Source organism: Salmo trutta, chromosome 12, assembly GCF_901001165.1.
Source record: "Salmo trutta chromosome 12, fSalTru1.1, whole genome shotgun sequence".
NCBI lineage: Eukaryota > Metazoa > Chordata > Actinopteri > Salmoniformes > Salmonidae > Salmo > Salmo trutta.
Window position 1 is genome coordinate 12308309 of NC_042968.1, and position 18413 is coordinate 12326721.

An 18413-nucleotide genomic window follows, 5' to 3' on the forward strand; every position below is an offset into this window, starting at 1 on the left:
CACGACGTGCCATTGGAACACAGCAGTGATGGTTGCTGATAATGGGCCATGTACGCCCATGTAGATATTCCATTAAAAATCACCCGTTTCCAGCTACATTAGTCATTTACAACATGCACAATGTCTACACTGTATTTCTGATCATTTTGATGTTATTTTAATGGATAAAAAATGTGCTTTTCTTTCAAAAACAAGGACATTTCTAAGTGACCGCAAACTTTTGAATGGCAGTGTATATATATGCAGTACCAGTCAAAAGTTTGGACACACCTTCTCATTCAAGGGTTTTTCATTATTTTTACTATTTTTTACATTGTAGAATAATAGTGAAGACATCAAAACTATGAAATAACACATATAGAATCATGTAGTAACCAAACAAGTGTTAAACAAATCAAAATATATTTTATATTTGAGATTGTTCAAATAGCCACTAGGTGTGTCCAGACTTTTGACTGGTACTGTATATATATATATATATTTTGGTAAGGTTTTTTGGGAAGCCTGGCTTCCCTTGGCGGCCATGAATACACATCACTGAATATACTAACCGTGATGTACTATATCTTTGGGTGTCATTGTGCCACTAGTATTTTCCCTGACCTTAATACTCCTTTAAATGTATCATTAACTCTTCTTTATCTTTTATCCCCTTATTCTAACTCTTTAAAGTATACGGATCATAAGAGGTTCAGACCCTCTGTCCTCTCTGACTTCCTTGTAGAATCACAAGCTCTAAACTGTTCCAGGTCACACGGCTTCTGTTGTCAGTGCATGAACTTCTGATACAGATTTGACCTAGAATGGAGGCCATGTGTAATATGGGCAAATCTAAAAAGGGTTTCAGGGTTTTACCAGGGGAAATAGAGAGATAAAGCTCCAGGGACATAATGTATTATGAAGAAAACACAAATCATACCACTCAAAATATGTCATTATATCGGTCCTGCTCTTCACTCTTTAGCAACAAACGTAGTACTTTGGTAATCGTTTGCATTGAACAGGACAGAAAATAACTAACTGGAAAGGTCTGGTTATTGTTGTGCTCATGTGGTTTTAGATTTTAGGACATTTTTTGGTGACACAAATCCAGATTCATTACAGTGATCCAAAACTTAAGAGAGAGAAAATAAAACTAGGAGAAAAAAAAAAAAACATTGAAATGCTGCCCGTATCAAACTGTTCTTTTCAGACGCAGTTGATTGTAAGAGAAGCTGATAGCACAGCCAGCACAACCTTTTAATAATTCATTTAGTTAGGCTATGATCTATCATTTTGTACCTTTTGACATGCGATATTGAAATTTAATATTGCATCAATACAAATGATGTATTGCCAGTCGGCCCAAGGATGTGGATTGCAAAGAGATCTCAGAACATCTTTTGAGTTCCTTCTCTATTCAAAGTTACATTGTACTAGAGCAGAGAAGCAGAAGAAAAACATCCATCTTTCTGCAGCTTTGATATGTATGTTTAAAAATGACATCTTAAAACGCTCAGGGAGAACTTCTTTCCTCTACCCAAAGTCGTGTCTGAGAAGGGAAGAAAGGAAAGCGAAGGGAACATGACAGTGGTGTTTAGGGGAGACATCTTATGTTGTAAGGATCTTTGACATACTGTTTAGTTTCATGAAATCCCCTGGCAAAACTCTGGAGCTCGCTATGAGGGAGTGTTTGGTGCGACGTCTGTAGTCTAGGCTGTAGACTAGCCTATTTCTCGATTACTGTATATTCATACATTTCCTAGTTTATCGTTCAATCCGCCTTTACTGTTTACTAACTAACCTCTAAATCCCTAAGATGATGAAAACCCATGTTTCTCAAGTTTTATTCTCTCTTGATGTTTTCTTGTAATGCGATAGACAACATGTATTTGATTGTATTGAACTGAGATCCTGATCTGTTTTTATCTGTGGTGCTAATGATTTCCTGTTTGTGCGATATTTATGATGCTGCTCTTGGAGACGAGTCTGTTGGTGTGTCATTAACACTGTCTCTCTCTCTCTCTCTCTCTCTCTCTCTCTGTTATTTGCTTTTCCAGTGATCTACGGATGTCAATTAGAAGACCCAAAGAAAACACATTAGGTGAGGAACCATGCTTACTGTATTTCTGTTATACCACATAGAGGTGAGACTGAGAAATTGGACCCAACTGACATTTCCATATTCCCCATTTATCTCAAAAACAACACCCATCTACAATTTGAATGTATTTATTTTTTAGGGACCATACCCGTTTAAATGGCTTCCGTTTGGCTCGCGGTGTGCGTCAGCATCAAGCGCAGTGCAGGTTGTCAGGTTAGTGTCCTGGGCCTGTGACGGTGGGAGAGGGATGCCGTGCGAGGAGGTGCTTTGGGGCTCTGTGGGGCCTCTCCCTGTGCCTTATGCTTATTAGTCTACCTGCGAGGGCCTTCTCTGGAGGTGTGTGGGGCAACACCTAGGCAGGAGGGATCCTCTGTGACAGATGACCTCTGTCTGTCGTTCGCCAGACTCACACCTCGCTCTGAGAGGCAGACAGTCAGACAGAGTCCAGGTGGACTTAAGCTGGCTCACCCAGGGCTTGTTGTCAGTGAGGGATCTCCTCACTAGCTCTGGATTGTCTCAATGGGGGACTGGCCGTGCTATGTGTGTATTTGTGTGAGGGATGTTTGTGCGTTCGCCGTCTAAGGGGGGGGGTAGACTGTTGACACACTTCATATTTCAAAATGTAGGACTGTGGAAAGAAATGAAGATTGATGTGGAAACACGTCTTATAGCAGTAAATATATTATAATTTACACGTATGTGACACATCTCACAAGCATACTGTATATGCATCCGCATGATCAAAAACCCACACATATTCACAGGGGGCTCAGATGTTATTAAAGCTATATGATGTAATTGCATTTGATCTCAAATAAACACAAATTCAGTCCATCTCCCACATAAAGATGGCAGATGTGATGGATGACCATATTAGCGCCAGGGGCAACATTAGATTTGCTCAAAATTATTGATCTTTTGTTTGCGAGCCAAGTCGGCAATAAATAACCGTATAAGAGAGATGTGACTCATTATCGCCGTGCCAACTGACAGACCTCTGTCAAAACAACTCTCCTACCTCGCCACTCTCCTCTCTAACCGGATGGGTTTAGTCCACTTTTAATTGTCGAACTATTACTATCTGATTCCCTTAAAATGTTAATCCCACTCAGATAGCCTGTATTATTCAATATTTTATACATATGTATTCAGAGGTTTTCTGTTTTATCCCTACCTTCTTAGTGAAAACATCCTTTTATCACACAATGGGTAATTTATATCCATTAGCAACATTTTCAATCCTTTTCAGTGCTGCTGTCAGTGCCTTTGGCGCAGCCATGATTAATGTGATCTAATAATAGTATGCCATTACATTTCCTTTAGTAAAACATATACCAACATCCTATTCAGCTCCACCAAATTCATTGCCTCTTAAAATATTTGTCCTTTTTCAGTTAAAAAACAAGAGCGCTGTTTTCTCTCAGGAGATGATTCTGAAGGTTTTTAGTGAGAATGGTTTCCTATTTCCGCTCTTATGACTTTGTGTGAGTTTGATGAGTGGTGGCAAGACGGTGGTGGCGTGAGGTGATTTGGACATGTGAGAGTCTTCTCACGCTGCAGGTAACACAACACTGCTTCCCTGCCTCCATTGTTCACTAGTGGCTTTGTGTTTGATCAGAGTGAGGGACATGTGAGCTTCAAGCGCCTCGGCAATCGTTTATCATTTTAGAAGCACACTGAGTGGTTCTAGACGTCATGTTCAATCATCAAACCTACAGCCAATGGGTTAAGAATCTCATTAAAATATGATCTCATATTAAATGGTATGTTTCTTTCATTTTCTCCACGAATAGTCTACACGTGTTGGTGATCATACAGCCTTCAAGAACATTGTGGTCTCATACGGTAAGAGTCCTTCAAAACGTAGATAGATTGATTCATGGAAATTGACCGAGACAATAATTTCCTGGTTGGGATAGGATGGGGGTTGGGGGGTAATGGAGGGGCAGCATACTGACTCTGTTTGGAGCGACTGGAGGATTTGGGGGAGATGTGGAGCGGTCCAAGACTGGGCTCCCGTCCCACCCAGCCGGACGGTCTGAGCCAGCCTGCCACTCGTGGGGGCACGTTTCTGACTGGGGTGCCAACAACCTCCCCCGCTCGCTCCCCAAAGAGGGTTAACCCTTACTGGGTTCTTAGACTTGTATCCAGAATGAACAGGTGGTCGGACAAAACATGGGCATCAATTTCCTCATGACTTATCCCAGTGTGGGCAGAGGGGGAGGGAGAGAGAGATAGCTCGGGAGACTGTAACAGAGGGAAAGGAAGAGATAGAGGACAGAGAGAGAGACAGCGAGAGATAGCGAGACACAGAAAGGAAGCTTGTGCGTGTGTGTGTTCCTATCATGGACCAGCTTGTGAAGGGTCCCACCACTGTGTGAAATTGACATCAGATGGCCGTGATGACTAGAACAATATCACATCTCGTTTCCATTTAGCAAGGGGCAGCTGAGGCGGGCGGGCAGGTGGGGGGAGGGGGGGGGGCACCTGACCCCGGAGTCAAACCACACTCCGACCTCCACACTCCCAGAACCAAGCACAGCTGTTAACACTTTACATCAAAAACACTATTTTCACCCCGCATATGTATTTTTCCATTCTCAAACGCTATGGTCCAGAATTTATCCTACTTCATTAAGGATAATGTGTATTGAGCCACAGCTTTTTTTTATTTGCATTTTTTTGTCTCAAGTATCCGGTTCCCAAGCAGAGAAAATCAAACGAAACCATTTCAAAGCCAAACAATATGGTCCAGAGTTTAGTGTATCTCAACAATGCACACACTGCACATGCCTCTGACCACACAATTCACCCAGCCCTCTGTAGTTGGGATAGCTGCGGTCACTTAGACATGTCAAGATCAAACACTCGACTGCGTTCAACACTGTTGTTCTTGTTATGGTGGGAGGCCTTTGTTTAGCAGGACGCACATAAATAAGCAGAGAGTAACCAATAAACAGTTGGAGAAAACAGCCTTTCTGAGTCAGCATATTTACTAATGTCTGATTACATTTCTAGACAAAAAGCTTGTCGGTTGTAAATAACATACTGTCAAAATGTTAGTTACCGACTTTGATATGCACTTCATGTGATGAGTATTTTCTGCATGTTTTATGTGCATGAAAGAAACGTTCCCTCTGGTACCGTACGGGGACCAATACTGGAAGGTTACGGTTGAAAAGTACCTTTTTTATGTCCTCATAAATGGATCAGTCAAAGGAGAGATTCAGACAGATAGATAACAGAGGAGAGGAGGGATTGTGTACTGGGGTTATTACTGTACAGTAGACTCACCTTTTCCTCCTCTAGCTCCTCCCCATCGACTCTCCCTCTTAATAGGGGAAATCCTTCAGGAGGGGGTGAGAGAGGAGGAGGGGGAGGGGGAGGAGGAGGTGGGTGGTGGTGGAGGCTGTGAGCTCAGCAATTTCCTTCCAGGACCCAGAGTAGACCAGACCAGAGCTAAGCAGAGCGTCACAGTCTGGAGTGAGTCAGGCATTTGTGGGGGGGGGGGGGGGGGGGGTTAAGAGACGGAGAGAGAGCGAGCGTGAGTGAAGGAGAGGGGGTAGACAGAGAGGGGTAGAGAGAGTGAGAGAGAGATGGAGGGGGGGGGAAGAGAGTGGCGCTGACATGGAATAAGCCCCACGCGTCTGTTGGCACCACACAGTTATTCCCATGATGCAATCTGTGTGGGGTGATGATGATGAGCATGATGACGATGATGAAGGTGATTATGATAATGATGAGTGCACAGACAACAGTTGTCGTGGCTGCCTCTCAGTTTGCATCATCTGGCCCTATATAAATATACAGACGGCCTACATGGGCATACCAACGCTAATGCCCCTTTAATCCCATAAGTGCTCCGTTATGGCAGAGGTGGGTTAGTCTCTTAAAGTCCAAGCTGGCTCTCCTTCCCTCCATCCTTCCATTCCTCCATCCCTCCTCCCTAATTAGGCACCAGAGGCTCTGACTTGAGGGGCTGTGTGTGGCAACAGCCCTGACCTGAGCTGAGCCTGGGTGGTGGTGGTGGTGGGAGCACACAGGACTGCAGCAACCCAGCCAGGAGGCAGGTCACAGGGGGAGAGTGCCAGGGTAGCAGTGGACACTCTGGAGGTGGGGCCCCTGGCATGCCACACCAAGGTTAGTTCACCTAGCAGCTGTTTCTAACCCAGCCACAGAAATGCCTTCGCCATCACTCCCTGAATATGTTGAGGAGGTGTGGGATAACATGTAGCACTCATCTGTTGATAGCGGGTAAAACACAGTGCCCCGCATGTTGATTTATATCTATTTATATTAAAGTCAGGATGGCTTGTGAGCCTGACACCTAAATATAGTAGTGTGATGGAGTTAGCACCTCCCCCCCACCTTCACCTCCCCCCTATCTTCACCTCCCCGCCACCTTCTCTGTACCTCCCCGCCACCTTCTCTGCACCGCCCCCCCCCACCTTCTCTGCACCTCCCCCCCACCTTCACCGCCCCCCCACCTTCTCTGCACCTCCCCGCCACCTTCTCTGCACCTCCCCCCCACCTTCACCCCCCCCCCACCTTCTCTGCACCTCCCCGCCACCTTCTCTGCACCGCCCCCCACCTTCTCTGCACCTCCCCGCCACCTTCACCGCCCCCCTTCTCTTCTCTGCACCACCCCCCCACCTTCTCTGCACCTCCCCGCCCACTTCTCTGCACCGCCCCGCCACCTTCTCTGCACCGCCCCCCCACCTTCTCTGCACCTCCCCCCCACCTTCTCTGCACCTCCCCGCCACCTTCTCTGCACCGCCTCCCCACCTTCTCTTCTCTGCACCGCCCCCCACCTTCTCTGCACCGCCCCCCCACCTTCTCTGCACCGCCCCCCCACCTTCTCTGCACCTCCCCCCCACCTTCTCTGCACCTCCCCGCCACCTTCTCTGCACCGCCTCCCCACCTTCACCACCCCCCCACCTTCTCTTCTCTGCACCGCCCCCCACCTTCTCTGCACCTCCCCCCACCTTCTCTGCACCTCCCCCCCACCTTCTCTGCACCGCCCCCCCACCTTCTCTGCACCGCCCCCCCCCACCTTCTCTGCACCGCCCCCACCTTCTCTCATCTTTTCCTTTTCTAAATTTGGATGATGACATTAAATGGATTTGCTATAATTCTGTGTGTGTGCGCGCGCGCGTCTGCATGTGCGTGCGTGTGTGCGTGTGTGCGTGTGTGTGTGTGTGTGTGGGTGTACATAGTTCTGTGGTTATGAAGTGAAGCATTATGGCAAAAATGCTTAAATAATTTAGCGACCACATTATTTTGTAATGCCATTCTTTCGAAGACTCATTCACTCTAATAAATGCGTTGCTGGAAAGTTCCGGGGATTTTGTGGGGCGCCAGTGAGCGATAGCAGCCACCCGACTCATAGCTCTAGTCCCCCCCTCGATGCTACCATGTGACCTGCGCCATATTCCTCAGGATCAACATTGTGGCCAATTGAAGAAGAAAAAAAGGCCACATATTTTATTTATGTGTCAAAAGTGCGGTGGAACGATGGAGGGATGGAGGGAGGGCGATGTCACTCCATCCGCGTGGATCAATTCACGCAGATGGAGGGCGGATGGTGCACAGAAATGGTAGGGTTATTGATTTATCAAAGAAATACAGTGTGCGTGTTATGCTTAAACGGCCACGTAAACCTGAGCTGTCAGGAGCAGAGAGGCAGAGCGCTGACATTTAGCCACACAAACGGAGCGGATGGATTTACCGCGCCACACGCCCGTCTCAGCCAGATCATATTCTCTATTGTGAGCGCCTGGGAGAGGCTCACTTATGTAGGGGATTTTTCACATTACACCACAGTGGCATAAAAAAAGTTGCCCCCCCTCCTTTATTGGAATACATACCTGGCATTAATACAAGGAGTGGGAGGGAGAGAAAAGGCACACAGCGGAGTCTGGGCCATAAAAAGGATAGTTTAACAATTGATCGAGAGCAGTAGTGGAAATGGCAGCTGTAAATCAATTTAATCTCCGAGCAGTTAAAGTGCGTTTTCTAATGAGGTTAATGTCACATAATGACCACATTCCTCCATTTAAAAGATGCCCTCAAGGTGTTGGAAAAAGATAGATGTCGCCTTGCAACATTAACTCGTCATGACGCAGATGACACTGAGGGGAAAAGTTTCCCCACAAGAGGAGTGCATGTTTTATCAAAATAATAAAACGTGGAACATTGAAGTGGATGGCGGTTGGGAAAGAAAGCGAGCGAGGGAGAGAGGGAGGGTTGGGGAAACGCTGGGCTGGCTGGCTAGCACTACAGGACAGAGGCTCAGAAGAGAAGCCATGGCTTTGGAGGAGAGTGGAAAGACGGAATGACCCATCACTAATACACAGTGAATCGGGTTCGCCCTCCAGGGTTTCAGGGTGTTTATGAATCTCTTATGTCATGGGAGACGATACTGGGAGGGGTGGCGTGCACTTTGCGGAGGGCAGTGAAATGCCAACAGACGTGCCAACACAAAAACAACGGGTAAATGATGAGATCATTATTAGACACATACCAAGTCTTTACTTTTAATCTAACACAAATCTTACCGTACTAACATTTGGGCTCTGTCTGTTTTGCTAATCTAAGGCTGAACTACTGTATAGGCACAATGTGCACAACCTGAAACTGAAGAAAGGTTCCGATCCACAGGCCAACCATTTATCACCGAGGCCCTAAAGCTATTATCATGATCTAATTAGGTTTAAGATAAGTCTGTGTCCAAGGCTGCCATGTCCCCAATTCTACAAATTCAGAACATCCCAATTTCAAAATGCCACTCACGCTGTAGGTTGAACGAATACAGTAACTATTAATGCAATTTCATACGACTACTTACACAAGTCCATAAACACGACGACACAGATTTACACACATTAACGCGTACAGTAGTGTGCGTGCATGTTCACGGTTCACTCACTAGAGGCATCATTTTCTCAGCACTGTGCTCTTGCCCCTTCTGTGTTCCTCTCCTGTGCTGTAATGAATTGAGGCGCAGATGAGATGATATTTTTTTTTGGGGGGGGGGGGGGATTACACGCAGGCACTGACCTATAAAGAAGCTCTTTAAGGAGACATATTAATCCACCTGTCCAGAAATACTATATTTATATGTGTATCATAAATCTAGGCTGAGGTAGTCAAATGCCATTTGGAATTACCAACACAGACACGCAATTCATTTTTTAGCATGATTAGCGACAGTGGTGCGACTGGCTGGCTCAGTGGGTGGCAATGATGGCCTGATGCACACACCGTGTGCTCATTACACCAACTAACTGCACTGGGTGTGTAAAGAACACACATGCACGTACCTGCACACAAAGTATATATATATATATATATATATATATATATATATATATATATATATATATATATATATATATATACATACAGTACAGTATACACAACCTCATCAGAGATGGTCCTGCTGACATCGTGTTCTAGCCACGCTTATGTAATTACACTTGTATAATCCGCCTGGCTCAGTTGGTAGAGCTTGGCACTTGCAACGCCAGGGTTGCAGGTTTGATTCCCGCGGGGGACCGGTATGACAAATGTATGCGCTCAGCTACTGTAAGCGGCTCTGGATAAGAGCGTCCTCTTAAATGACTGAAATGTAAATGTAAAAAAAAGTGTTTCTATATTTGCCATACACTTAACTAAAGATATAGGTCACCCCAGAAATCATGACCTGATGAGATGCGTTTCATTCTCTTTGTCATGCCCCGCTCTCCCTTACTGCAATAGGAAGAGAAATATGATTAAGAATGAGGGCTCTCTTTCACCTACTTCCTTCCCTCATCTGATAAAACACAGCTGGATGGCCACAATAAGAGGGAAATAGCATTTACTCCATTTTGATCTGTTCAGGTTTTCTGAAGGGCCACTTTTACCCCGACGAGGGTCTTTCTCTCCTCTTTGATTGATATGTGAAATACGTCTCTCTCTCCGGCTCTAAAGGCAGGCCCTGTGTGGGGCTGAAAGGTGCTCATTGTCAAGGCAGGGACACTTTGTCAGGAAACAATACTGTTCCCAAGGCCCCGGAGAATGTGTCAAAAAGACAGCCCCCATTGTGTACTTTAGGAACTTTCATTTTGCGTCTGAGGTCATTTTAATCCTGATGAATTTTTATAGACACTGTGGCGTTCAATAGCTAGCCGGTCTAATGCCTAAAAAAGAGAGAAAAAACCACCCACAGACACAACTAACAATCCTAAACTTATAGCATTAAAGGGAGAGTAAAAAGGAGAGGTCTTTGTTGAAGGACACATTGGGGTGTATTTAAGTTCTACAAAGGCCCTCTCCTGAATGGAGCCTGATTTCTGTGACCAGATTTCAAATTCGGGGCCTAAAAATAGCAACGCTGTGATGAAACAGGGCTTGTGAAAAAGAAAACTCTCAAGGGACAGGGATCCTGATGTGAGTTAGACACCCAGGACGCTGAGATGTTGCTACACCGAAGGAGAACAACAAGAAGAGAGACAGCTGGGGAGTATCTGGTATGAAGGAATGATGGAGCATGTTAAATCGCGCAGTGGATTCTTTAACCTTGTTTTTTTTATCAGTGTTTTTCCAAAACCACACAATGGGGGTGCTGTGTGGATAGAAGAATCTTTTTGTAATGTACTTTTCTCAACAACACATCCCAGGTTGACTCCTAGAATCCACCTTATCCCTATTTAAACAGCCGTTGTTCTTTTCTGGTCGGATGTTTTTTGTTGTCTGGCTGCTTCTCGACCTCTTTTTCGGCATCAAATTGGAGGCACATTTATGCAAATGCCGTAGACACCTACAACCAGAGGAATATGTGGCAGCTGTAGAGGAGAATTCAATTAAGACACCCCTGAGGTGTGGTAATTGATCCGCCAACATTTCTTTCCTTTCTGCCTCTCTCGTTCTTCTCTCCCCCTCTTTTTTATTGCCTTTTGCCGTTGTTGTCTAATGAAAACCCAAACCCTGTTTCAGGATTGAGGAACGCAAATGCCACAGTGACTCATCAGCAGTTATTTAATGAATGTGAAGCTCTCTATAAGGTGCCAATGCTGTGCCCCTTACTAACTTGATCACTTTCTTTGTCGTTTTATTTTGTCACCCAGTGTTCATGACTGCTCTTTACATTATCTAACGTCCGACTGTCACGTCCTGACCAGTAAAGGGGTTATTTGTTAATGTTGTTTGGTCAGGACATGGCAGGGGGTGTTTGTTTTGTGTGTTTCGGGGTTTTTGGTTTATGTTCTATGTTTTTTTATTTCTATGTGGGTTTTCTAGTTTGTCTATTTCTATGTTAGTTTTGGGAACGACCTCCAATTAGAAGCAGCTGGTTGTCATTGCTTCTAATTGGAGGCCATATTTAAGTGGGTTTATTTTCTCTTGTGTTTGTGGGTGGTTGTTCCATGTATAGTCAGAGTACCTTACAGGACTGCTTTTCGTCGTTCTTTTGTTCAGTGTTCATTTCTATAATAAATCAAGAAGATGTTTCACATAACCGCTGCAGTTTGGTCCGATCATTACGACGCTTATGACACCGACGTGCAATTTTGTCCTGATTTCGTTTTGATCTTTCGGAACTCCAGAGTGATAAAAGGAGTGTATAAATCGGTCTGTTTTTAAGAAATAAAGCCAATTGAAACAGATGACCTGTTGTCACAGACAGAATGAGGAGCCCCACTGATGATTCATCCCAATGGGAAGTTTATGATGTTGTCCACCACACTGTAACCCGTTGACTTGTTTTCTCCTTATTCTAATTAGTTGAAACTTTCTCTTTCACTGTGTTCGCCCTCCCCCTCTTGCCCCTCCTCCTCCTCCTGTATTGAGGTGCAGGGTTCCAAGTGCTCGATGGTGCATTAATACGGACACCTGCTTTGTTCTGGCGGCCGGTGCATCGCCTGTTTCGCCCGCTCCCCCTCTTTTATCATCCTTCTGCGGTTTTGTCTGGAACGGGCCTACCTGATCTGAGAGCATGGCTGGCTTGGGTTTCACTCTCACATTCATCTTCAAGGGAGGTGGGCATGCAGGCGGAAGGCTGGGGGATGTAGGGTATGGATGTGTGTGTGTGTGTGTGTGTGTGTATTGTGTGTGCGAACGGACTAGTGGTCCACGGGTCTGTCTGAACTCATTCCCCTCTGACTTACATATCAAATCAAATCAAATTTATTTATATAGCCCTTCGTATATCAGCTGAAATCTCAAAGTGCTGTACAGAAACCCAGCCTAAAACCCCAAACAGCAAGCAATGCATGTGAAAGAGGCACGGTGGCTAGGAAAAACTCCCTAGGAAAAACTCCCTAGAAAGGCCAAAAACCTAGGAAGAAACCTAGAGAGGAACCAGGCTATGAGGGGTGGCCAGTCCTCTTCTGGCTGTGCCGGGTGGATATTATAACAGAACATGGTCAAGATGTTAAAATGTTCATAAATGACCAGCATGGTCAAATAATAATAATCATTGTAGTTGTCGAGGGTGCAACAAGCACGTCCGGTGAACAGGTCAGGGTTCCGTGGCCGCAGGCAGAACAGTTGAAACTGGAGCAGCAGCATGGCCAGGTGGACTGGGGACAGCAAGGAGTCATCATGCCAGGTAGTCCCGAGGCATGGTCCTAGGGCTCAGGTCCTCCGAGAGAAAGAAAGAAAGAGAGAAAGAGAAAATTATAGAGAGCATATTTAAATTCACACAGGACACCGGATAAGACAAGAGAATACTCCAGATGAAACAGACTGACCCTAGCCCCCCGGCACATAAACTACTGCAGCATAAATACTGGAGGCTGAGACAGGAGGGATCAGAAGACACTATGGCCCCATCCGATGATACCCCCAGACAGGGCCAAACAGGCAGGATATAACATGATATAACCCTCCCCTGACATATGACATGTGTTGTTCTTCCAATGTGGCACGCTGGCTTCAGGTCAGCGGGTTCATCCCCCAGCTTAGGCAGTACATGCTAGAATGGAACAGTGTTAGAATCCATCCCACGTCCTTGAAAAATTCAGACTAACCCTCCCCTGACTTGTCATTCCATTAAATCCGAAAGAACTGGGGGGAAAAAAAGAGTAGAATACTTAATATGGCACAATATGTTCTGTTACATTATACTTTCTTAGCTGGGAAAGAGGCAAAAGGCCAGTGAAAAGGAATACTTGCTATTTAATTACTGTCAGCTGAATGAGCTCTGTTCTGTTCGCCCCCTCCCTGATGTAAAAATTCTTATTCACTTAGTATGTAGGTCACATTACAGTGGTGTCTAGTTGTTGGACATGGGCTTAGATAACTGTTTGTTGACTATTAAATGCTTTTGCTGCCTCAGCACCATTTCTAACTGGTATTTTTCACACAGCTGTGCCACTGAAAGGAGGCAACGCTGCAGCAAAAATCATGTCACCCCCTCAGCCTCCTCCAAAATGTGGAGCTGGGTGTTTTAGTACCGTAAAAAGCGATTTGGTGACATACATTCAAATTAATTTCCTACGATGTGATACTTTTAAGTTCAGGAGATCAATTGCACATGAAGCGCGGGCATAACTATGAAGCTAGTCGTTGGAAGGGCAAAGAATAAAGAATAAACAGAGATGAGCTCTTTGACAGAAACCCAATGACCCGTGGTGTTAGCCAAGCAGGTGAATCTGTGCTTTCTGTACTCTTATCCATGTTTTGCTTTCTGTGGCCTTGCGCTCAGCTAATGTCGAGCTGCTTTCGCACAGTGCCGCCTTAATGCTGTGGATAGACCCCAATGTTGCCATAATGCTTTTCTGAGGTTTGGCCTAGCCTGTTGTTTCTGGCCAAAAGGGAGCTGTTGGTTGTTCCTCTCTCTCTCCCTTGTATGAAATGAGCCCAGATGGTGATTGATTTTTCAAGTGCTGACATCCCTGCTTGAGAACACGCTCCCTTCCCTCTTTGTGCCGAGCAAGTCAGGCACAATAACATCATGATGCGATCATCAGCTTTGTGCCGCCAAACATCCACCGTTGATTGACAAAGGACGCGCGCACACACGCGCGCCACACAAACACACACACACACCACACACACAAAAAAAAGACAACACAACTGGCATAATTCTCAAAGCGTCTTCTCTTTAAAGAAGAAGATGACAATGAAGACAGAGACACCACCGGAGGGATCTTGGGAGAGCTACTGGTTCTGATAACACCAAATATGTCCTGTAATGCAGAGGGGCGATAGCACTGTAGATATGAGACAGACAGTTCTTTGACTGAGCGAGCAGAGCCCGGATGGGTGGACGTGGCAACAGTGCACATTTGCTCCAGCCCCATTGAGTCAACTCTGAAGCTAAATGATGTCATTGGCTAACTAGCCATTCTCAGGCCATTGCCTCGGTTTGCGTGACTAAATACATACAATTAAGGCCCCGGCACTTCTCAATCTCTATGAACTCATTGTTATCCCGGGTTCAAGTGCACTGATAATGGGGGCCGGAGGAAAACAGGCGTATCATCGAGGCGCTGCACACAGAGGGCTGGTGGGTAAAATAGATGTCTCATTATTAGTCGCATTCTCTTTCGCCCAACAGCACAGCACAGCTCTCACTCTTTCTCTCTCTCTGTCCTTTCTCTCGCTCTTTCTTCTTCTCTCTTCCTCTCTCTCTCTCTCTGTCCTTTCTATCTCTCTTTATCTCTCTCGCTGTCCTTTCTGTCTCTCTTTCTCTCTTTCCTTTCTATCACTATTTTGCTCTCTCTGTCCTTGCTCTCTCTCTCTCTCTGTCCATTCTATCTCTCTTTTCCTCTTCTCTGTCCTTGCTCTCTCTCTCTCTTTCTCTCCGTCCTTTCTATCTCTCCTTCTTTCTCTGTCCTTTCTATCTCTCTGTCCTTTTGCTCTCTCTGTCCTTTTGCTCTCTCTTTATCTCTCACTCTGTCCTTTCTATCTCTCGTTTTCTCTATCTCTTTCTCTCTCTGTCCTTTCTCTCTCTTTCTTTTGCTCTGTCCTCTCTCTCTATCTCTCTTTCTCTCTCTCTGTCCTTTCTATCTCTCTTTCTCTCTCTCTGTCCTTTCTCTCTATCTCTCTTTCTCGCTCTCTGTCCTTTCTCTTTCTCTCTCTCTCTCTCTCTCTCTCTCTCTCTCTCTCTGTCCTTACTCTCTCTTTCTCTTTTGTTTTCTGAGGACAATGTGTGGAATCGGTGTCGTCTTTTACGATGCATATTCCCACGTAGGTACAGTATGAACACTATGACGCAGGGCTGTGTGCTGAGCTCTCTGGCCCGCTGTACACTCGTGAAAAGGCCGTTTCCCCTCTGCTCTCCCGCTAATTCTCCCTTTAAATGCATCGTTAGTTCTTTAGGGTGGTGTGAAAATGGCTGGACAGTGGACAGGAAGACAAACGAAGTTAAAATAGCTTGGTTAGATATGGTACCTTATGGATATGAGCTTCGATTTTCTTCATTTACGGTCTTATCAGATCTTTGTGGTTTATCAGATCTCTCAGTAAACTGTCAAAAATGGATCATCTATACAAAACCATTATGTCAATTGTGATACTAATTCAGCGGATGGTTTATAATTATATCCACACAAATCAAGAAGAATAGTTTATAATGTTCTACTCATGGAAGTCACATCCTGTCCAATCGAACCACACGGTCAAGTGCAACATTTATGGGGTCACTTCCTTGACTGTTTCAGTCCCCCTTGACAGCGATGCCTTGAAGTCATGTGACACTAGAGTTCAATTGCTTCTGTCTGTCTGTGTAAGAGGATCACCCTCTCCTCCTCCTCCTCCTCCTCTGACTGCCCCCCTCCCACCCCAGAGATGGGCTGACCACAGAGGCAGAGCAGACAGAGCTCCGAGTTTTTCGAGGGGTGGGTTCACCTCCGAGATTGGGGGGTGGGGCAGCGGGCGGAACGTGCGTTCCCCTCCAGTCGCTAGCGGCCGTGTAGGTAAATGGATCTTATTTTGCGGCGCGTCAACACGTGTAAGGGGGCCCACGGCTCATTACACGGCCCTGATCCCGCTGCAGACACACTGATGGATGGAGAGGAGGGAGCCGGCCCCAAAGACTCCTCTCCTTCCGTCGCTCTTTCTGCTCCCTTTCTCTGTCTCCACTCTCTCCCTCCTTCCCACTCTGTCTCTCTCTCTCTCTCTTTATGTATCTCTCTCCTGTTGGAGGGAGGTGGAGTGGAGGGGCGGGGGGGGACGGGGGGGGGGGGACGAAGAAGCGGCGTCGTGTACCAAGCCTGGGCCTGATTACCAGGGCCACACCACAAGACCCCGTAAATCGTGGTCAGGTTTGATGGTTTTACCAGGTAGTGTTGTGTCCCAGTGTCACCATGAAAGGCTTTAACCCCATCATCCCCGCTCCCCGCTCCCCCTTCACTCGTAACCCCTCGCTCAGTTGTCGCCACCACCAACACGCCTGCATCCAGCCAGAGGTTTTCCACTGCTCTGTGCATTCCTCCCATCCACGGAATGCAGGCTTTGCTAGTCAAATGGTTAATTGGTTACAGATTGCTCTTTAACCTCGGGGTTACACACCACTCACAGGCTGTTAAAGTAGGATGGGAAATAGAGTGTGGTTTACAATGCAGCCGAGGGGGGAAAGGTCACCGGATTCCCCACACCACATCTCCAAGGCCCTGTCACTCACTCTCTATGACGGTCACATGACGCTATGGGTTACCTCGTTCTGCATGAGGAGAAGATTTACCCGTTATTGTTCTCACCATAAAACACGCACGCACGCACGCACGCACGCACACACACACACACACACACACACACACACACACACACACACACATGAACAGAGAGACATAGAGTACCATTGAAGGGGCTGGTTTCAATCAATGTGTTACTTCAAGGCATCTGGTGAGAGTGGTGTTTTGTCATTCGTCCTCCTCTGTGTGTCGTGGAAAACATGCGCCGTTGGATCTGCGACAGTCAACTTGGCAGAACTCCTTTCAAAACTGGGCGGTGGTTCTGAGAGTTGATACTCTTACCAGTCACTTTAACCCCATGTCCGTCTTGGACTGCTACACCGATCATTCCTTCACATTTACACAGAACCAGTTGTCCACACCAGGCTAGGGTCTGGGAAGAAAGGACAGAAAAAACAGAGCAGAGGTATTGCCATGCGCACTTCTGTGAGCACAGGTACCACGATGCTTTGCTGTCACGGTCTCTCTCTCCCTCTCCCTCTCTCCTCTCTCTCCCTCTCTCTCTCTCTCTCTCTCTCTCTCTCTCTCTCTCTCTCTCTCTCTCTCTCTCTCTCTCTCTCTCTCTCTCTCTCTCTCTCTCTCTCTCTCTCTCTCTCTCTCTCTCTCTCTCTCTCTCTCCCCTTCTATACTTTCAACCTTTCCATGCCAGGTCAGTACATAGCTTAGAGTATCTATATCCCAAACGCATTTGGCCTCTATAGAGCAGGTAGATACAGAATATCTGCAGACAAATAAAGAAACCAAACCAATGTAGGGTAAGGGGTTAACACGGCGAGTGCCAATTCTTTTATGATGCACTGGCTGTTGGTCTGATAGAATGAAATGAAGCACAGACGCCTGTTTGTGGAGGCGCGTCTCCTTTGATGCAGAAGAGGGGTGTCATAATCAATATCATGATAAGCATTCAGAAACCTGACCATGGGGAAACATTTCAGAAGACTCAAAAAGCCCTATAAAGCCATAGTGTCAAGGGCCTTAGTAAAATAACAGCAAGAATGTCGCTCCAGTTGTCGGGGGATGTGACGTTCCATGAGATGTCCGTCACATAAAGTCTGTTAAATGGTCTAACGCATTACCTTCGTTCTTATCAAAGGCAGCCTGAAGCTGATTACCAAGGACGTTGGATTATCGACCGATTACGCGCTATCCCAATACGCCCCAATAAGTGCGGGTGCTATTGTTTTCACTCGTCTTTCCCTCCGGGTCTGAGTCGTGCTGTGTGGGTCAGAGGTCAAACAACGTGGCATAGATCCACTTCTGTTGTCCTCCTCAGTTTCCTCTTCATTATCGTCTGGTGAATATGATTTTCCGCATGACTACATTTTCCAAAATAATTAAGACGCTTGTTTGTCACCTGAATTCGATTTACACTCCTATCCGAGCGTACGAAAAAGCCCACCGTGCGTGTGCACGCCTGTGTGCGCGTTGATAGTGATTCTGGTAAGTAGATGATGTTGAACACGGGAACATTACTTAACGTAACAGTTGGAATCAAACAGCACACGGGAACTGATCGTTATGACAGAAGATAGTTTGCGTGTGGGATGATCATTTTTGGGTATAGGTTCCAGCGCTAAATGACTTGCGATGCTTATCTCATGAACGACTAAGCTATCATTGAGGGTAGATCATATTCCGACGCCATTTTG

At 46.1% G+C, this 18413-nt stretch overlaps 1 protein-coding gene across 7 annotated transcripts in view; it reads left to right on the plus strand.

Annotated features, from left to right (window-relative positions):
- LOC115202936 (zinc finger protein 536) overlaps nucleotides 1–18413 on the plus strand; it is a 180385-nt gene that overhangs the window by 24630 nt on the left and 137342 nt on the right. For 5 of the 7 annotated variants that reach the window (XM_029767116.1, XM_029767117.1, XM_029767120.1 and 2 more), the window contains one exon: nucleotides 2040–2083. The gene's annotated coding sequence lies outside the window, so the exon portion shown is untranslated. Of the gene's footprint in view, nucleotides 1–2039; nucleotides 2084–2222; nucleotides 2297–18413 lie in introns of all 7 variants that reach the window. The other 2 variants (XM_029767118.1, XM_029767119.1) reach the window with 1 other exon arrangement.